General features: G+C 45.9%; 1 long non-coding RNA gene across 1 annotated transcript; it reads right to left on the bottom strand.

Annotated features, from left to right (window-relative positions):
- Window positions 1–2,064: 2,064 nt before the first annotated feature.
- Window positions 2,065–21,737, bottom strand: LOC140421896 (uncharacterized). Its single transcript, XR_011947153.1, has 2 exons — window positions 21,520–21,737; window positions 2,065–14,794 (listed from the first exon to the last, which is right to left on the bottom strand). It is a non-coding gene; the product is annotated as an uncharacterized lncRNA (long non-coding RNA).
- Window positions 21,738–22,192: the final 455 nt, after the last annotated feature.

Here is a 22,192-nt window from a genome sequence, read left to right as displayed (position 1 = left end):
TTTGGGGCCAATGCTGGTTGTCATTTTTATAAATGACTTGGACGAGGGCGTAGAAGGATGGGTGAGTAAATTTGCAGATGACACTAAAGTCGGTGGAGTTGTGGACAGTGCGGAAGGATGTTACAAGTTACAGAGGGACGTAGATAAGCTGCAGCGCTGGGCTGAGAGGTGGCAAATGGAGTTTAATGCAGAAAAATTGGGAGGTGATTCATTTTGGAAGGAACAGGAAGACAGAGTACTGGGCTAATGGTAAGATTCTTGGTAGTGTGGATGAGCAGTGAGATCTCGGTGTCCTGTACATAGATCCCTGAAAGTTGCCACCCAGGTTGATAGGGTTGTTAAGAAGGCGTACGTTGTGTTAGCTTTTATTGGTAGAGGGATTGAGTTTCGGAGCCATGAGGTCATGTTGCAGCTGTACAAAACTCTGGTGCGGCCGCATTTGGAGCATTGCGTGCAATTCTGGTCGCCGCATTATCGGAAGGATGTGGAAGCATTGGAAAGGGTGCAGAGGAGATTTACCAGAATGTTGCCTGGTATGGAGGGAAGATCTTATGAGGGAAGACTGAGGGACTTGAGGCTGTTTTCGTTGGAGAGAAGAAGGTTAAGAGCTAACTTAATTGAAGCATACAAGATGATCAGAGGATTAGATAGGGTGGACAGTGAAAGCCTTTTTCCTCAGTTGGTGATGTCTAGCACAAGGGGACATAGCTTTAAATTGAGGGGCGATAGATATAGGACAGATGTCAGAGGTAGGTTCTTAACTCAGAGAGTAGTAAGGGCATGGAATGCCCTGCCTGCAACAGCAGTGGACTCCTCGCCAACACGAAGGACATTTAAATGGTCATTGGATAGACATATGGACGATAAGGGAATAGCGTAGATGGGCTTTAAAGTGGTTTCTCAGGTCGGCGCAACATCGAGTGCCGAAGGGCCTGTACTCCGCTGTAATGTTCTATGTTCTAAAGATGGTCGTACGGACCATCATGTTTAAAGGAAATCTTGTCAGTCTTGAGCCATCTATCTACACCTTTATGTAGTCTTAATTAGTTTGGGTGAGAATCAAATACATTTGATTCGATGGTTAACTGTCATCCTTAATGTGCAACATAAATTCTGAATGTTTCATGTTTGAATATTTGTGTATGTTATGGAATGCGATTCTGTGCTTTTATCACAACTGGTTTCTACTGGTTTTCTGCTGACTTTGCTTTTATCCACATTCTGGACAATGGTGCCTTCATATTGCTGTGGCGCTTACTTGGCCTTGATCTGTTTACTGGTACAGCTCATTTCTTAATGTCAAACTGTCTTTGAAAATATGTTTGTTGGAACAATAGCTTTTTCAGCTTGCTCAGTGAAAATGTGGTTTTTATCTCCAATTAGTTTATGCATGTGACAGGCTTTATTGTGTCTCTGTTGAAGCTATGTGTTTTATCATGACCTGAGGTTATGAGTGCTGAAATCCTCATTTTAAAACGGGTATTAAAAGTGGGTCTTAATATTTACATTAAAATAGCCTTTTTACCTATCAGATGTATCAGGAAATAGTCGATTACTATCACTCCGGATTCACCTGAGGAAGGAGCAGTGCTCCGAAAGCTGGTGAATTGAAACAAACATGTTGGACTTTAACCTGGTATTGTCATGGTTTCCAGGAATAGACAGGGTAGGTGCAGGTGAGAGGTTTCCCCTGGTTGGAGAGTCTGGAACCAAGCAACATAATTTCAAAACAAGGGGGAAGCCACTAAGGACGGGTCTCGGAGGAGACATTTCTTTACTCAGAGGGTTGTGAATCTTTGGAATTCTCTACCCCAGAGGGCTGTGGAAGCTCAGTCACTGAGTGTGTTTAAAGCAGAGACTGACAGATTTCTAAATCCCAATAACACAAAGGGATATGGGGACAGTGTGGGGATATAGGCGTATTGAAGGGTGACATGAAGCACGCTGATGTTATCTGTTGGGTATCTCAACTTGGAACACCAGTTTGCGGAGGTGTGTAGTTTTGTTTTGCTTTGGTGTGAGGAGAACCCCCAGTGAGAACAGAATGCCCAGTCACCATGGAGCAATTATTCAAGACTATTTATTAAAGTGAAGAAAAGACAAATACACACAAACAGGACAACTCTACTCCCACACAATTAAAATGCATGAATTACTAAACACCCACAGTGAACGTACCCTTGGTTTCAAAATATATCTGCAAACCTGGACTCGGTAACACTTCCCCTGTACCCCAAACATCCAAATTAAATAACCAGCTCTAGTTACCACACAATACAGGGATGATACTCAAGTCTGGGAAACCTCCTTCTCTGGTCCAGCAAAGGTATTTCAAACCGTCGTCCCGAAGGTTTTCTGCACTGCCTTGGCTCTAAGACTTAGAAACATGTTTGGCTGTAAACTTGGTCTTCAGGCCGGGGGCTGGAACCTGCCTGTCTTTCTCTCTGAGTCTCCTCGATGTTAACTGCCACTCTTTGCCTCTCAGGGTCTGGTCAATTGTACCTTTTTTATTCCTTGATTATGTCTTCTGTGTATTTGGCTGAGTACCCCGATCAACTTCCTTGTCCACATATTAACATATGTATAGCTCATGGACCTTCCCCAATCTTCCATAATCTGTTTGTCTTCCATAAGCCATTCACATTTGATTCTTATCGAAACAGCTGCTCTAAACACGTTACCGGGGAGAGATGCATATCAATTGAGGACTTTGAATATTGTCTACTGCTGTCTGCAGGCAGATTTATGACAATGGCAGAACAGGCTCGATGGGCTGAATGGCCAACCTCTGGACTTATGTTTCAATGATACAAAGATAGGTTGGAAAGTAAATTGTGAAGAGGACATAAGGAGACTACGAAGGGATATAGATAGGTTAATTGATTGGGCAAAGGTCTGCAAACTTGAAAATAATGTGGGGATATGTGAAATTGTCCGTTTTGACAGGAAAAATAAAAACAAAGCATTTTGTCTGCATGGTGAGAGATTGCAGAGCTCTGAGATTCAGAGGGATCTGGGTGTCCAAGAGCATGAATCACAAAAGGTGAGTATACAGGTACAGCAAGTAATTAGGAAAGCTAATAGAATGTTATTGTTTATTGTGAGGGGAATTGAATACAAGAGTAGGGAGGTTATGCTTCAGTTACACAGGACATTGGTGAGACCACATCTGGAGCACTGTGTACAGTATTGCTCTCATTTAAGAAATGATGTCAATGTGTTGGAAGCAGTTCAGAGAAGGTTTACTGGACTCGTACCTGGAATTGGAGGCTGTCTTATGAGGAATGATTGGACAGGCTGGGCTTGTGTCCGATGGAGTTTAGGTGACTTGATTGAATCGTATAAGATGCTGATGGGCCTCGACAGGGTGGATGTCGGAGAATTAATAAATTGGCATCACTTTAAAAGTAATAACTTGCCCACTGAACACAGGGGAGCACTTTTTCTCTCAGAGGGTCGTGAGTCTTTGGAACTCTCTTCCTCAAAGGGCAGTGCGATATTTTGAAGGCAGAACTGGATAGATTCTTGATCAGGGGGTGAAAGGTTATCGGGGGTCAGCTGGAATGTGCAGTTGAGGTTACATCAGATCAGATGTGAACTTATTGAATGGTGGAGCAGGCTCGAGGGGCCGAGTGGCCTACTCCTGCTCCTAATCCGTATGTTATCACATCCTTGATAACAGATTGTAGCATTTTCCCTCCGACTGATGTCAGACTAATTGGTCTGTGGTTCTCCGTTTTCTCTCTCCCTCCTTAAATAGTGGGGTTACATTTACCACCTTCCAATCTGCAGGAACCATTCCAGAATCTATAGAATTGTGAAAGGTGATCACCAATGTATCCACTGTCTCTACAGCCGCCTCTTTCAACACTCTGGGATGTCGAGCATCAACGTTTGGGGATTTATTAACTTTCAACCGCATTAATTTCTCCGGGACTACTTTTTCACTAATACTAATCTCTTTCAGTTCCTCGTGCTCACTGGTCCCTGGGTTCTCTGGTGTTTTTGGGACAATTTCTGTATCTTCCTCCGTGAAGACAGACACACGGTTGTGGTTTTTTTTTTAATTTAGAGTACCCAATTCATTTTTTCCAATTAAGGGGCAATTTAGCGTGTTCAATCCACCTACCCTGCACATCTTTTGGGTTGTGGGGGTGAAACCCACGCAAACACGGGGAGAATGTGCAAACTCCACATGGACAGTGACCCAGAGCCGGGATCGAACCTGGGACCTCGGCGCCGTGAGGCTGCAGTGCTACCACTGTGCCACCATGCTGCCCTGACACACATTGTTTAGTGACTCTGCCATTTCCTTACTCCCCATTATAAACTCTCTTGTCTCTGCCTGGAATGGACCCATATTGGTCTTTGCTAATCTTTTCCTTTTCACATTCCTATAGGAGCTTTTCCAGTCGGTTTTTATGTTTCTCCCCAGTTTGCTCTCATATTCTATTTTCTCTTTATCAGTTTCTTGGTCCACCTTTGCTGAATTCTAAAACAAGTTCCCAGTCCTCAGGCTCACTACTATTTTGGACACTTTATGAGCTTCTTCCTTTGATCTCATGGAATCCTTAAATTTTCTTGTTGGACATGAGTTTCATCACTTTTCCTGTTGGATAACTGTTCCTTAAAATAATTTATATTTATCGTAAATATTGAATAATTCTTTAAGTGCTTGCAATTGTCTGTCTATTGTCATATGTTTTATTGTAATTTCCCAATCTACCACAGACAACTTGCCCCTCAACAGTTTTCACACCCAGATAAATTAAACAAAAGAACCATGTAACCACCTTAGCCCACCTTCATGGCAATGTGGCATGACTTAGAGGGGTTCCAAACAGAAATGGTAACTGATAGATCTGTACTTGGTTCATATATCTATATGTCACCGCACTCATATATCACTCGACAGAACATAAAACAGAGCTTCATGCATGAAGTAAATTGTAGCTTCATTCAGTCAGTTTTCAAATGTCTCTGATCAGGTCAGTTTGCTTGCAAATACAAAGTTTTAAAAAGTTTGTCTTGTCCAAGCAAATACAGATGACTGAGTTGAATTCAATACAGATTACAGTTCTTGATAATTTCTTCAAATCAAAATACACGATACAGAGAAGTTGGAAATAAACAAGATGGCAGCTTTCAGAGCAGAGCGCAGGAATAGCTTCAGATATGAAGTAAGGTGATCCCGGGATGAATTGTTCAAAACCGGCACCTAGCTTTAAGGTAATTGCTATCGTTAATGTTCTGTCCCTTTTCTGTCTGTGATTGGGTCATAATAATTGTAGTTCATTCAATTCGTTTGAAATGTCTGTCCATCAAATGTTGATATGGTGCGACTGCGAAATTGCTTTCTCACCAAACTTTATCAGTTGCCATAGAAACTGGACTAGGAACGCTGCCCAGATTTTCATAGTAATAAAATGTGTCCTTGCTGCTGTCTGGCCTGTTTTAATCGGATCGTTCCCATGCTATACAGCAGTTTTCACGGTCATGTTTGAAATGTCTGACTTTTATAAACCATTTTAATAAAGCATTTCTTCATTTAAACTTATTATATATTATAAAGCTAGATTTCTATCAGTCCCCCCTTTGATTATTCGAAAGATAAATGAGATGAATCAAAATAAAATAGAAATTAAGAAAGAAAGAAAGAAATGCAATAGGACAGTTGTAAGCGTAGAGAGAAACTCATTCACATTGCCTTTAATGGTTCACTTGTTTGAGAACAGCCTTCAACAACAGAGTGGGAAAAGCCTTGCAAGCGTTACAAACATTCTGGTATATTTCAATAAAACAAATCAAATGATAATATAGCAAAGCATTAATAATTAAACTTGATTATATATTGATTGTCTGATTTAGTAAAAATTGATAAAATGATTAAAAATTAATATAATGATTAATATCATTAACCCTAACCCTAACCCTAATTCAGTAATAAAAGATTAATATTAACTCACTGCTAAATGATGCAATAAAAATGCAGTAATTATAGTTGAACAGAAACTTTCCATTTCAAAGTTATTGGCTGGTGGTGCATTGGGTGTGGTCTGAACCACTTGGATTCTTTGGGCGCTACGGGTCGCCATACATTGGCAGACGCATTTGATGAACAAGATTATTACGTAAAGGATAAATCCAATCATGCAAAATAAGAAAATTCCCTGGATAATGGACATTCCTGTGCCACCCAATCACCCAGAGAGCCAACCCCAAATAGTGTAATCAGAGGGGTGTTCAAGTTTTTTCACTTTGTTTTGAATGTGTATTGCCAAGTCTTCGACTTGTTCGGAATTATCTAGGATGTAGATGCAACACTTTGCACCAGTCAGGGCACAGGTGCCACCTTTTTCGGCTCACAAATAGTCAAGTGCCATTCGAATCAGTAAAGTGACCATTCTGATGGCCAGCATTTGGTCAGAAATTTTGACTAGTGCAGTAGAGGCGTCATTGGCTACTTGTTCTATTATGTCAATTGTTTTATTTATCTCGTGGGATAGTTTTTCATGCCAATAAAAGAGAATAAGATAGGCCAGAATACTGCACCCGGAAAGTGGGTTCCATTATCTGAGTCAATGCTAGCTGGTACTCCCCATCTGGGAATATAGTCTTTGCATAGGACTTTGGCTGTAGCCTTTATGACTAGAGTAGCTTCTACCCATCCAGAAAATGTATCTACTATCACAAGGACCTCAGTGTATTTTTGACACGGAGGAAGGGTAATGTAACCGTCCTGTATGTTCTGAAATGGTCCTGCAGGGGCAGGAGTTCTTAGCTGAGGCATTTTTGTGATAGGAAGTTGTTCTTTTGACATGTTACACAGCGATCCGATACAAACTGTGCATGTTTTTTTGAATCCTTTGCCACACCAACTTTTCTGGAATTGATCCATTATCTGTTGAGGGGCTAAATGTCCCCATGAATGGATCTGTTGTGCCAGGAATGGCATCAGTGCCTGTGGTGCCACTGGTTTATCAGTCTGAACTAGTCTGCTAATATCATCATCATACTCCTCATTACCTGAGTCTAACCATGACGATTTTTCTTGTGTTGTCGAGTTTTGTTGCATGGGGCTGTTTAGCACAGGGCTAAATCGCTGGCTTTGAAAGCAGACCAAGGCAGGCCAGCAGCACGGTTCGATTCCCTTAACAGCCTCCCCGAACAGGCGCCGGAATGTGGTGACTAGGGACTTTTCACAGTAACTTCATTTGAAGCCTACTTGTGACAAGAAGCGATTTTCATTTCATTTTCATTTCATCTTGTAATAACTTGGTCACTCCTAATTCGTAGATGTGTCTAGGTGCTGCTGAAGGATGCCACTTAGAGGCAGCTTTCTTGCTGCCTGGTCTGCAAAAAAGGCATTTCCTTTAGCTTCCATGGTAGTTTCTTGAGTATGAGCCTTACATTTTAGAATAGATACTTCTTTTGGTAAAGCCACGGCTTTTAGGAGGTCTTGTACTTCTTTCCCATTTCGGACAGGTGTTCCTGCTGTGGTGAGGTATCCTCTTTTCTGCCATAAGTGACCAAAATCATGGGCTACTCCAAAACCGTATCTGGAGTCTGTATAGATGTTGGCTGTTTGATCTTTTGCCACACGACATGCTTCTGTTAGTGCCCTTAATTCAGCCAGTTGAGCTGATGTTTCTTGGGACAAACTTCCTTCCGCCATTACTTCACACAGGCTGGTGACTGCCCATCCAGGTTTTCTGACACCTTTATCAGGAAAGGAGGAACCGTCTGTAAATGGAATCAAATCTCGGTGCTGTAGTGGTTCTCCTTCTACCAGGCGATCCTCTTCCATTTCTTTTGTTACTTCCACACAGTCATGTTCTTCTATTTCTCCCCCCTGTTGCACCTCGGGAAGTGGGAGCAAAGTTGCCGGATTGACTGGACTTGCTCGGAGGAAGTAAAGATTTGGTGCTTCCAACACTGCTGTCCACCTGGCTGATGTGACTTGTGATACTCTGTTCATGGAAAGTAGAGAATAGACTGCTCAACTGCTGGTCCAAGGCAAGGCCTGCTGTATGCATCACAGCTCGACATGTGGCTTCCAGGGCTCTGAGGCAGCTGCCATGTGCCAGTGCCACATTGTCAAGTTTGGCAGAGTAATATCCTACACGTCTTAACTGGTCACCATGTTCTTGGGTTAGTCCTGCTGTCATGTAGCCTTCTTTCTCATGAACGAACATGGTGAAAGGTCTTCCACTGTGTGGAATTCCAAGTGCAGGTGCTGTGCACAAAGCCCGTTTCAGGTTCAAGAATGACTCTCTCTGTTCCAACGTGAAGTTAACAGAGTCTTTTGATTTCCGGTTGCCTTTTCGGAGATCATTTCATGGTTGAGCCAGCTGAGTAAAGGAATCAATCCAATTTCTGCTCGAATTGCAAAGTCCCAAAAATTACCTCACCTCCTGGACAGTTGTAGGCTCTCTGGCATCTCTTCCTGCTGCCGTCCTGTACTGGGTAAGCTTTCTTTTACCTTTGGAGATTGTCTGACCTAAGTACATAACTTCATCTTGGGAAATATGTGCTTTGGCGTGGATTGCTTTGTGCCCATTGTAGCCAAGGTGGTCTAAGAGGGAAGACAAGTCTTTCTCATGATCACCCACATTAATGGAGCCTATCAGAACATCATCCACATATTGGATAATGGTGGAGGGCATATCAGGTAGTTCCCTCAGGTGGTCCTGTAGAGCAGTGTTCTTCAAACGTTTTTTCCGGGACCCATTTTTACCAACTGGCCGATCTTCGTGATCCAACCCAGCCAACCTTCGCGACCCACGCCGGCCGACCTGCGCGACCCACGCCGGCCGACCTGCACGACCCACCATTTTCTCTTACTTTGTTTGCTGATGACAAAAATGGAGGAAATGGTTTTGGGTCCCTTTGGCCCTCGTACACGCTCTTCCAATGGAACCTGTTGGATGATGGATGAAAATAGCGGCCGTACTGCGCATGTGTCGCCGATAATCAGGCACGCATGCGCATTTGCGCAGTTATTTTTTTTTCCATGTTCGCGGCCGCTTGCAGCCGCCGTTATGAAAAGCCGGCTGCTGCGCGGGGATTTGCGCGATCGGGAGCGCCGCGGGCAACGGCTCCGCGACCCTCCCGACACCCGCCCGCGACACACTCACGGGTCGTCCCCCCGATTTTGAAGAACACTGCTGTGGAGCCATGTGAAAAACAGTAGGGCTGTTGTGGAATCCTTGTGGTAGTCTGGTCCGTGTGTATTGTTGTTGTTTAATGGTGAAAGCAAACCATGGTTGCACCTCCTCAGCCGGTGGTACTGACCAAACACCATTGGCCATATCTATAACTGAAAACCATTCAAGGTCCGGTGTTGAGGCATGAAAGATTGTAGATGGATCGGCTACCAAAGGAGCTTTTCTGTCAATGCATTCATAGCTTTTCTATAATCAATAGTCAGGCGCCATGTGCCATTAGCCTTTTTGACAGGCCACACTGGACTGTTTGCTGAACTACAAATTTTTATTAAAACTCCTCTTTCTTCCAATTGCTGTACTAGAGGTGGTATTCCCTCAATTGAGGAGACGGTAATGGGATACTGGAAGGTACACGGTGGTGACACTCCAGTGAAGGATGCTGGTTCCATTTTCAAAAGAGCACACTCATTTTTGTCCTTGGCCCAAATTGGGTGGTGAGTAAGATCACTCCAATTGAGGCGTCTGAGGGGCCATGTAACTTTGCCATTATCGAAATTAAGGGATGAATTCAATTTTGAGATGATATCTATTCCCAAAAGGGATTGAGTGATTGGCCCAACACAGATTGAGGCCGTCGTTTGATATTTGCCAAATTCAAGCAGTATAGATCTGTCCGTTGAATGGATCACCTCCGACTGCGTAAGCTTCAATGTGTTTTCTGTTTAAGGGGAAAAATTTAGCAAATTCGTTCGGAACACAAGTTAACTCTGCTCCAGTATCAAAAAGAAAATCGATTTTGTGTCCTCCCACTCTCGATGATAAATACAGTCCATCTGAATCGGTTTTAATTAAAGCGTGTAACGTTGTTTGAATGGACTCAGTGAGAGTGGGGTCCACAAGTTTTTTGACCTATCAAGTTGTGGTCTCGAGTGTTATCTGTTAAACCTGTCGTCATCATATTCGTCTCTCAGCGTGCGCATGGGCGGGACTAGTTTGTTCCCGGTACGTATCGTCGTAATACGTGTTCCTGGGCGGATCCCTATAGTAGTCACGGGGTGGATCTCGATAGTATGAGTCACGGGGTGGATCCCTATAGTAGTCACGGGGTGGATCTTTGTAGTCTTTTGCCTGTAACCCCTCTAGTCTGAAACAACATGTTTTTGCCTAATGTCCGGCTTTACCGCAAAAATTGCATTGACCCAGTTTTCTGGAATGCTTCAGCGGAGCAAGAAGAGGGGACGTGGGAGGTGTTACCGTAGCAAGAGTATTAATTACTGCTGGGGTGCTGCCACGCTGGCAGCGGCTGTCGCTTCGGGCTGGGCATGTGGGATGTCACGGTTTCTAACTTCCAGTCCGCGTTCAATTTGAATGCATCGTTTTACCAAGCCCCTGTAAGTTGTACCCACTAGTCCCCAGTCAGGAAGCACCAGGTTTAAAGCTTTAGACATTTCTGGTCTTAAACCATTGACAAAAGCGGTTTTAAATGGTCCCAATGTACTCCAATCCCAATTATCCTCTCCTGCCTGGAGCGCCATGCCTGCTCCACCCAAATTGTTTCCTCATGGTCCTGCACATCTTCTAAATTTTTCTGAAGACAGGCAGTTTATTTTTGTCCAATCAGTTTTAGGTGGGTTGAATGTTGTTAACCATTCTTTGACTGACTGCTAGGCCGCCTCCAGCTTTAGTAAATTTTCCCCCAGGGCTCTGAGAACGTCTGTCGAGAGTTTTATTTACTGTCACAGGCACCAACCATCGAGGACGAAACCTGTACGCCATTCATCGGATGTAAACTGTAAATATGCTGTAAGCGCTGCAATTGATTCCAGGTAGCTAATCCTCCCTTCTTAGGATGCGGGAGTTCTTTAGACCATCAATCTACTTTATCGGGATCAGCTGGATCATAAACCCAAAGTCGTGCGTAGTTAGATCGACAGTCGATACGTTGTTAGCATCGGTTGTTTCCAACGTTTCGACTTTAACTCGTTTAGTGCGCAACGGGGCTAGGTTCGGGGCGAGCTGGATAACAGTGGGGCTGACACTAGGAGTAGCATGACATTAGGAACGTCATTTCCGTCGTCACTAGATGCGTAACTTCCGTCACCATCCTCGTCAGAGATAACGTGCTTTTGTTCAGTACCTCGTGTATTGGGGCCTGGTGAAGCTACAGCGAAAGGATTCTTAATCACAGAGAAAGGATTTTTATTCGGGATTTGCGGGGGATATTGGTCGACTACATTCGCATTGCAGGCGGCCGCCGCTTTTAAAGTTTTCAGATCGTTTTTCAACGATTTAGAACGACTTTTCAAGTTGGATATGGTAGTCTCCATAACGGACAATTTAGTCTCCAGAATACAATTGTCTTTTAGTCGTTGTGCATTTTCCGTTTGGAGCCCGTTATTTTTGCAAAGCAGTTCGTCATTTTGTGATGTTAATTGTTGAACTGTGGATTCCGAGTCAGAAAATATCTTTCGAGTCTCAGTGATTTCACTCTTAAGTTTGGAATTTTCCTTTTGGACATCGGTATTAAGTGTTCTGAAGTTCGGAATTTTCACTTGTTAATCGCTAATAATGTTCTGAAGCTCGGTATTTTGAAGTTTGGCATTAATGGTATGAAGGTCGGAATAATTAGTTTGAACTTCATCACCAATGGACTGAAGATCAGAATTTGTACTTTGAAGTTCGGCATGAGTGGCCTGAAGCTCTGTATTTTTCTTTTTAAGGTCAGTAATCTGTTTTTGGAGTTCACAGTTTTGGCCGTATAAAAGGATCTGGATTGATCGGATCTCTCGAGCTTTAAATGTGAATCTTGTAATAGCGCAGAGGTAGTCTGGAGTTGATGTCTGGGAGACTTAAGGGCGTCCTCGTGGTCTTTTTGTTGGATTGCTGACCGTTGTTTACGGAGCTCTCCCAAAACCACAAGTGACCATCTAATACGGTCATTATTTTTCAAACGGGTAATTTTTCCCCAAACTGTCTTAACAGCTTCAAAGGACCATTGGCCTTGAGTAATATATTTTAATTCAATCTCCGCAATTGCTTTGGACAAATTATAATGGTGACATAGAATTTGTCAGTCACTGAAAATATATTCACAAGAGACATCTGGTGGAGCTCGCCCCCTCCTTATGGTTGTGAGTAGGTCTGCTCCACTTTTTGAAGTAATAGGGGCTTTTAAAAGGAGAGTCGTCCCCCATAACTTCAACTTTGAATGAGTAGAAACTTTTATTTTTCTCGCCTCCTTGTAACACTTCGAAGCAGTGGGGATGTTGTACTGGCATACCTTTTAACTCTTCCGATAAAAAATTGAATAAAGCGACTTCAACACACACTATCTCAGTCTTTTCTTCTAAGATTCTTTTGCCGATAGGGGAAATAGGGTGGGCCGCCGCTGCTTGAAATGAAGTAAAGTAGAAGTCTAACCTCAGTCCAGCCGATTTTCGGATTGAAGTCTTCCAGTCGTCTGCTCTGTGGTTTTCTGGGGGCCTCTCCGGTAAGGTTTACCTTCGGGCCGCTTCGTTCTTCCTCTGGTGGTCCGACTCCGTCAGTTCTCCGTCCTACCGGCTTGGCCGACTACGCCAATTGATAGATATATTAACCAAGTACAGCTCTACGTGTCGCCGCACTCATGTATCGCTCAGCTGAACATAAAACAGAGGTTCGAGCGTGAAGTAAATTGTAGCTTCATTCAGTCAATTTTCAAATGTCTTTGATCAGGTCAGTTTGCTTGCAAATACAAAGTTTTTAAAAGTTTGTCTTGTCCAAGCAAATACAGATGACTGAGTTGAATTCAATACAGATTACAGTTCTTGATAATTTCTTCAAATCAAAATACACGATACAGAGAAGTTGGAAATAAACAAGATGGCAGCTTTCAGAGCAGAGCGCAGGAATAGCTTCAGATATGAAGTAAGGTTATCCCGGGATGAGCTGTTCAAAACCGGCACCTAGCTTTAAGGTAATTGCTATTGTTAATATTCTGTCCCTCTTCTGTCTGTGATTGGGTCATAATAATTATAGTTCATTCGTTTGAAAGGTCTGTCCATCAAATTTTGATATGGTGCGACTGAGAAATTGCTTTCTCACAAAACTTTACCCATTGCCATGGAAACTGGACTAGGAACGCTGCCCAGATTTTCATACCAACAAAATGTGTCCTTGCTTCTGCCTGGCATGTTTTAATCGGATCATCCCCATGCTATTCAGCAGTTTTCACGGTCATGTTTGAAATGTGAGTTTAATAAACCATTTTACTTCTCAACCATTTCTTCCTTTCAACTTATTTCTTTTAAAAAGCTACTTCTGCACTGTAGGAATTCCATGAGGCCGGCCAGTCCAGCAGAAAGAAACCATCAACCATCCACATTGACCACCTGTCAGAATGAACAGAATGCAGTCCTGGATGTAACCGAGAGCAGAAACAATAGCAGCAGAATCCAACGCCTGGAGTCACTTGTGAATTTGTTGGTGAATCAGCAGATGCAATGCATCACAAAATTCCTTCCCACGTTGAGAGCAGATAAATGGCCTCTCCTCAGTGAAAACATGTCAGTGTCTCTGCAGGTGGGATGGATCACTGAATGCCTTGATCTACTCAGAGCAGGTGTATGGCTTCTCCATGGTGTGAATCCGCTGGTGTGTCTGTAGGTTGGATAAATGATTGAATCCCTTCTCACACTGAGAGCAGGTGAACGGCCTCTCCCCAGTGTGAATCCGCTGGTGCTTCTGCAGGCTGCCTGACTGAGTGAATCCCTTCCCACAAACAGAGCAGGTGAACGGCTTCTCCCCAGTGTGAACTCGCTGGTGTGTCTGCAGGTTGCCTGACCGACGGAATCCCTTCCCACACTGAGAACAGTTAAATGGCTTCTCCCCAGTGTGAACCCGCTGGTGTGCCTGCAGGCTGCCTGACTGAGTGAATCCCATCCCACATTGAATGCAGGCGAACGGCTTCTCCCCAGTGTGAACTCGCTGGTGTCTCTGCAGGCTGCATGACTGAGTGAATCCCTCCCCACACTGAGAGCAGGTGAACGGCCTCTCCCCAGTGTGAACTCGCTGGTGTCCCTGCAGGTTGCCTAACTGAGAGAATCCCTTCCCACATACAGAGCAGGTGAATGGTCTCTCCCCAGTGTGAACTCGCTGGTGTCCCTGCAGGTTGTCTAACCGAGTGAATCCCTTCCCACACACAGAGCAGGTGAATGGTCTCTCCCCAGTGTGACTGCGTCGATGGGCTTCCAGCGCAGATGGGAATCTGTATCCCTTTCCACAGTCCCCACATTTCCATGGTTTCTTCATTTTATGTGTCTCCTTCCATCTCTTCAGGTTGGAGAATCATTTGAAGCCACGATCTCACGAAGAACACGTGTACCGTCTCTCCCGGCTGTAAATGGTGCGATGTTATTTCAGACTGTGTCTGTCAGTGCTCTGGAACACTCTCACTCGGGTGTGTCTGTCTCGATCCTTTTCCAGTCACACTGATGTTTAAAATCTTTTGAAGTCGACAGACCAGGCAAACATTTCTCCTTCTAGATTTAATGGCCAATGATATTCAGGTCCCAAGGAATCGTGTGACTCTGTCAGATCGAGACGTGATGTTTGAGATTTCTGTCTGTAATTCCTCCTCTCCCAATATCCTGTAAAAGCAAGTTACAAAAGTCATCACTGTCAGTACAGGATAGAAATTCAGAACAGACAATTCTAATTTTTATGGAACATTCTTTTCTCTCTCGTTCCCCACAAGCTGTAAGTCTCCATCCCACACACTGTCCCTCCATTCTCACTCTGCTGTATCTAATATTCACCCTCCCAATTCTCCTGAAGGTGCCGATTCAGGCTGATTGACAGATCCATGCTCACTGCTTCCTGTCTTGGACACAGAGAACATAACAAATAGGAGCTGCAGTTGGCCATTCAGCCCATCGAGCATGCTCCACCATTCAATGAGATCATTGGCCGATCGACCTCAGCACCATTTTCCCACACGTATCCCTTCATGTCTTCAATATCTAGAATCTTCCCAATCTTACTCTTGAATATATACGAAGACTGGGGGTCCATAGTCCTCTGGATAAGAGAATTCCAGAGCTTCACCACATCCTTGAGTGAAGAAATCCCTCCTCATCTCAGCTGTCTCTCCATTTTCCTGCCGGTTCCCCATAACCCTCGACTCCCTCGTCAATCAGAAATCTGTCCAACTTGGCCATGAATATATTCAATGACCTCCAGACTCCACTTGTCCCTGTGGAAGAGAAATCCAGAGACCACCAACCCTCTGAGGAAAAAGATGACTGGAATGGGACCGATCCGAGACTTACAGAATAGCTCGACAGGGAGCTGGCATCAACTCAAGTTGTCCTTTTATGACTCTATGTCTTGAAATATATAATGTAGCTACAGTACTATATTCCAAAACTAGAAATAATAATAACCATACTTTATTACAGAACCACAAATAATATGTCCAATCTGTGCCATCTAACAACACAACACTGTCATAACATACACCAGTGTATCATGGTGCAGACACACACACTGATGGACACACAGCAAGACCAATCAACACACAACACCGCAGCCAATCACCAGTTAGCACACTCACTATGTAGACAGAGGGCATCAGAGTTCCCGCTCATTCGGGATGCAGCCTCTCAGAAGGACACAGCTTACAGCACAGATCTTCACCATGTGCTGAGTGCATAGATTGGTTAGGACAGGCATAGGTATTTAGTTTAATCTAACATCGTGTTAACCCACAGTGTAAGTATGTTCAACAGTTTCTAACTTAATAAAATAGTGTTGCACTATTTTAAGTGTTGGTGGCCTGTATGTGTTCCACGGATCCAGAGCACCCAACACAACATGATACCAGGAGTTGAGGGATGTTAGAACTTCTTAAACCTACCTGCAAGTGATCTGCCTTCCACCAGCACACAGCCATCCTGCAAAATGGACAGCGTCCGCCCACCGCTCCGCATCACTGGTAACCTAGAGGCCAACTGGAAGATATTCAAACAACGCTTCCAGCTCTACCTTGAAGCCACACCAGGGAAGCTGCCTCAGACACCAGGAAGATCGCTCTCTTCCTATCCACGGCCGGGGAACATGCCAGCCACATTTTCAATTCTCTCACCTTTGCTGATGGTGAAGATAAATCAAAATTCAAGACGGTCCTCCTCAGGTTTGACAGTCACTGCAACATCGAGGTGAATGAAAGTTGAGCGCTATGTATTCCAACAGCGTTTGCAGGGTAAGGATGAACCTTTCCACTCCTTTCTCACCCACCTCCGCATCCTTGCGCAGTCCTGTAATTACGGGCCCACCTCTGACTCCATGATACGCGTCCAGATTGTTTTCGGTGTTCAGTCGGAACCCTACGCCAGCAGCTCCTCAAGGTAAAGCAGCTCACCCTAGCGATTGCCATTGAGACCTGCTTGCTACACGAACACGCCATTAGTCGGTATTCCCACATCCAAGCGGCTGAAACGGCGTGGCAAGATCCCCACGAGGCAGAACGGGTCCAAGCAAATCCAGGGCCTCAGCCTGGATGAGGGCGGCCATTTTGCACGCTTTTCGCGGACTCTTGTGCTTGTGCTCACCAAACGAGGGGACGGTGACGTCGACGAACGTACTGCGCAGGTACACACCACGTACGACCGCACAGCGCATGCACGGTGGCACAGCGAACGAGGTGACGGCGACGAACGTACTGCGAAGGCGGGCACCATGTACGACCGCATTGCGCACGCGCGGTGGAGCAGCGAATGTACTGACACTACAATGTGCGGCAACAGTGGCTCCGCCCACTTAAAGCGGCAATGCCCTGCCAAATCCCAACAATGCCTGAGATGTGGCAAATTTGGCCACTATGCTGCTTTCTGCAGATCAGCTCAGCCTGCCAACTCGTCGCTCCAGCCAGCCTCGCAGGAATGTCCGGGTCATTCAACCCACGGTCACCGAGTCCGATTCGGACCTGCTACTCGATATTGACACCGAGGACCCGAAGGTGCCTTTTCGAGTCGGTATCGTTACAAAAAACAGGGTGTCCCCAAAGCAAAGAATCCAGCCTCTATCGGTATACAGCATCGATCCAGACTATAAGTGGTGTGCCCCCGTTACGGTCATCGGTCCCAAATACGATTCCGCCTGGACACTGGTGCCTCCGCCAATCTCAATGCGCGGTCTGACCTCCAAAGCCTTTGTGTCAAACCGGCCATCCTGCCATCAGCCTGCCAGCTGTTAGATTATAATGGCAATGCCATTGCTGCCAGCGGCTCATGCCAACTTGAAGTGACGCACAGGTCTCGCAAAGCCATCCTTCCCTTTTTAAATCGTGGGCTCCTCGAAAACCTCCCTGCTTGGCGCGCAGGCATGCAAGCTATTGAACCTAGTTCAGAGAGTTCCCTCTCTCTCTCTCCTGCTGACGCATCTGCCTTTCAGGACACCGACTTCAGGGCGCAGCTCGATGCCATTATCAACCAGTACCATGATGTCCTCGAGGGCATGGGCACGCTCCCGTACACCTACAAGGTTTTATTAAAACCGGATGCCACGCCTGTGGTGCACGCACCTCGCAGGGTCCCAGCACCCCTTAAGGACCGCCTCAAGCAGCAGCTGCAGGACCTCCAGAACCAAGGAGTGATTTCCAAAGTCACGGAACTGACCGACTGGGTCAGCTCCATGGTGTGTGTAAAAAAGCCTTCCGGCGAATTGAGAATTTGCATTGATCCCAAGGATCTAAATCGCAATATTATGAGAGAGCACTATCCAATTCCCAAGGGCGAAGAGCTTACAGAGATGGCTCGGGCCAAGCTCTTCACCAAACTCGATGCCTCAAAAAGGATTCTGGCAAATCCAGCAGGAAACTCTGCACATTTCACACCCCCTTTGGCAGATATTGTTACAACAGGATGCCGTTTGGGATCATATCTGCATCAGAAGTGTTCCATAGGATTATGGAACAAATGATGGAAGGCATTGAAGGTGTTCGCGTCTATGTCGATGACATAATCATTTGGTCCAACAAGCAGGAGCATGTTAGTCGCCTCCAGCGCGTATTCAGACGTATACATGAGCATGGCCTCCTCCTCAGCAGGGCCAAATGCTCTTTTGGTCAGACGGAACTCAAGTTCCTCGGGGACCACATCTCCCAATTGGGTGTGCGGCCGGATGCGGACAAGGTAGCTGCCATCATAGCTATAAAAACACCAGAGGACAAGAAGGCGGTCCTCCGATTTTTGGGCATGGTCAATATTTTAGGGGAATTCATCCCTAACCTCGCCTCTCACACCACGGCTCTCAGGAACCTGGTCAGGAAGACGACAGACTTCCAATGGCTCCCTGCCCACGAGCGCGAATGGAGAGAGCTCAAGACAAAACTGACCACAGCCCCGGTCTTAGCTTTCTTTGATCCAGCAAAGGAGACCAAAATTTCGACCGATGCCAGCCAATCCGGCACTGGGGCAGTGCTCTTTCAATGTGATGAGGCCTCATCATGGGCCCCCGTTGCATATGCGAACTTTGCTCAACACGGCATCCTGCTCACGGTTATGTCTGGGCAGCACGGTAGCATTGTCTGGGCAGCACGGTGGCATTGTGAATAGCACAATTGCTTCACAGCTCCAGGGTCCCAGGTTCGATTCCGGCTTGGGTCACTGTCTGTGCGGAGTCTGCACATCCTCCCCATGTGTGCGTGGGTTTCCTCCGGGTGCTCCGGTTTCCTCCCACAGTCCAAAGATGTGCGGGTTAGGTGGATTGGTCATGATAAATTGCCCTTAGTGTCCAGAATTGCCCTGAGTGTTGGGTGGGGTTACTGGGTTATGGGGATAGGGTGGAGGTGCTGAACTTGGGTAGGGTGCTCTTTCCAAGAGCCGGTGCAGACTCGATGAGCCGAATGGCCTCCTTCGGCACTGTAAATTCTATGAAATGTCGGACAATGGCCCTGCTTCGCCAGCCAAGAATGGTCCAACTTTGCCAGGCGGTACAATTTTCCCCATGTGACACACAGCCCCCTGTACCCTCAATCCAACGCCAAAGCGGAGAAGGGAGTACATATAGTCAAACGGCTCCTATGCAAGCCTGCCGATGCTGGGTCTGATTTCTACCTTTCCTTGCTGGCCTATCGCTCCGCTCCATTGTCCACTGGCCTGTCGCCAGCCCAGTTACTCATGGGTCGCACCCTGAGGACGACGGTGCCGTCCATCCATGTCCCAGACCTCGACCACTTTCCGGTCCTTCGCCGGATGCAGCTGTCTCGTGCACAGCACAAGGCGGCTCATGACTCCCGTGCAGCTGATCTCCCTGCTCTGGCTCCAGATGACAACGTCCGCGTCCATCTTCCGGATGGTGGCTGGTCTGCAACCGCTGTTGTCCTTCGGCAGGTGGCCGCCCACTCCTGGTTCATCTGGATGGCTCTGTTCTGCGCCGCAATCGACGCGCCCTTCGTCTCGTTCCAGTGTCACCTCGCCCTCCTGCTGACCCTGCCACGGACTATGCAGAGCTCCCTGTCACTCTGCCTCCCCCTGACTTTGACGCAGTCCAGCCCGCTCCTTGAACCGGCGGCTCTCGACCCACCCTTGAGGCGGTCAACCAGAATTTGTTGCCCACCTCAGAGACTAAATTTTGAACTTTTCGAAATTATGGACTCTCTCAATTGTCTCGTTGCTTTGTTTGATCGTTTCCCTGGTTTGTATATAGTGTTGATCTCGTTACTCTTGTTGCAAACTGCTTCTCTGCACCAGGCACCTTCCCATGTAAATAGCTTAAGTTCTCATGTACGTAGTCCTGTAAATATGTCTTCGCACCCCACACGTAGTTCGGAACATTCTCACCACACATTATTTATTGTCACACACATACATTTCTTTATAAAAGGGGGATGTCATAACATACACCAGTATATCGTGGTGCAGACACACACACTGATGGACACACAGCAAGACCAATCAACACACACAACACTGCAGCGAATCACCAGTTAGAGCACACTCACTATGTAGACAGAAGGCATCAGAATTCCCGCTCATTCGGGATGCAGCTTCTCAGAAAGACAGAGCTTACAGCACAGATCTTCACCGTGTGCAAGCTCTCTCCACAGATCCTCTTATAAGCTTACTAACCTTTTAAAAGTTAATTCGAACAATAATTCCCGTACCAGCCTCCACGAACAGGCGCCAGAATGTGGCGACTAGGGGCTTTTCACAGTAACTTCATTGCGGTGATAATGTAAGCCAACTTGTGACAATAAAGATTATTATCTCTAACCTTTCTCTTTTATGTTTTCTTGCAGGTCTGAAGCTCTTCACATGATGATTTTGGGGGTTTGCCCTCAGTCTGGTCTCAGTAAATAGACCAAGTCGGATTGTAGGTAAAATCTATTTTATTCTAAACATCTTGCAAGCCTGACTCTCTCTGATAACAGCAGGACACCACACCAGAGTTCGTGAGATTTCCAGAGCAAGTGAGAACAAAGACACAAAGCATCTTGTTTCATATACATCAATGTAGCATCAAGTTACACACACACACGACCAAATAAGGTAACAATGGCAAATGGCAAATGTAAGGTTTTCATCGGTTTTCCCACATTCCTTGACCTAGCCATATAAGGGGATCTTTGCAATTACTGACCCCAATAGGTTCATCTCACATTCCTTAACCTTGAAGCCCCTTTCTCCCAGTATCCCCTGCAACAAAGAAATGGTCCCAGTGGCTGCCCATCCCCCTCTTCATGCTTTGCGAAATCCCAGTTACAGGCAATTCCAGACTGCTACCCATTTTCTCCAGCCTAAGGTCTGCTACCCTATGCCTCTATTCTCCTGTATTAGGATCTGCTCCTAACTTTGCCTAACCACTTATAGCTACTTATCCCATTCTAACACCATGCTCTTTTGTTCAATTCCTCACACATATCTTCTCTACTGCAGTACTACACTCCATATGCTCACCCATTGCCTGTGCCGATGTATTTACATTGTGTATTTATGTATGTTTTTTCATGTATGGAATGATCTGCTGGACTGCACACAGAACAATACTTATCACTGTACCTCGGGACACATGACAATAAAATGAATCCAATCCAATATTAATTTACTGTCCCCTTAAATGTCAGCCACCTCCTGGGGTAACCAGCCCTTTAATTGTGAACATTAGGAAAGAGAGCATCCTTTTAGCCAGACAAATAAATGTGTCAAGCTGAGGGAGTCTTTAAGAGAGAGAGAGAGAGACCTGGGCCAAGCTTTGCAGAGTCTGCACCCTCCCTGGATTCACTTCCTTTCCCTTCAGTTGCTGCAAGTGACCAATTGAAGGTGAGAATGAGAAAAGAAATGGAAAGGGGGAGAAAAGAAAGTGTTTTACTCACAGGTGCTGGAGGCAGGAGGGAGTTTCAGTCCGTGAGCAGCTCAATATCCAGCCACACAAAGCCCGCGCGCTGGTTCACTGGAGGACCAGAGTCCTTCCGGTCCGACAAGTCTTCCCTTTGACCCGAGCCGGGCAGAAGGTCTTCATTGAAGGCGCGCGCGCATGTTTTGGGGGTGATGCGCATGTGCAGGTTGGGTGGGGACAGGGACAAAGCGGCGCACTGACCATTGTGTGTCCGGGTCTTCCTGCCTTTCCCATTGGTCACCAGCTCAGCGCGGTTGGAAGGAAAAGTCTCTCTCACCCCCACGTGGGGTTCCGCCCCTCATTGTGTGTCAGCGGGGGATTGACCAATGGAAAGCCGGGAGGACCGGAAGGACTCTGCTCCTCCAGCCAATTAAAGCATCCCCATTGTCAGAATGCGGAAGCTGCACAATGAGCAAAACTGCTGCTTCTCTGTCTGAGTAAGGATTGAGCTTCGCACAGACTGAAACCTCCTCCTGTCCCCCAACATCTGTGCGGAAAACACTTTCTTTTCTCCCCCTTTGGCAATATCAAGGCAGATATTGCCAAAGCAATGATGCGCGTGGTGGACGAGTCCACCCCCTTCCAGGTGGAGAGTGACATTTCAGAGGTTGCCCTCAACGCCTCCATGATTCGACACTCCTCAGTCAAAA

The sequence above is a fragment of the Scyliorhinus torazame genome, chromosome 5 (genome assembly GCF_047496885.1).
Source record: "Scyliorhinus torazame isolate Kashiwa2021f chromosome 5, sScyTor2.1, whole genome shotgun sequence".
Taxonomy (NCBI): Eukaryota; Metazoa; Chordata; class Chondrichthyes; order Carcharhiniformes; family Scyliorhinidae; genus Scyliorhinus; species Scyliorhinus torazame.
This window is presented reverse-complemented; position numbering and strand designations above follow the sequence as displayed.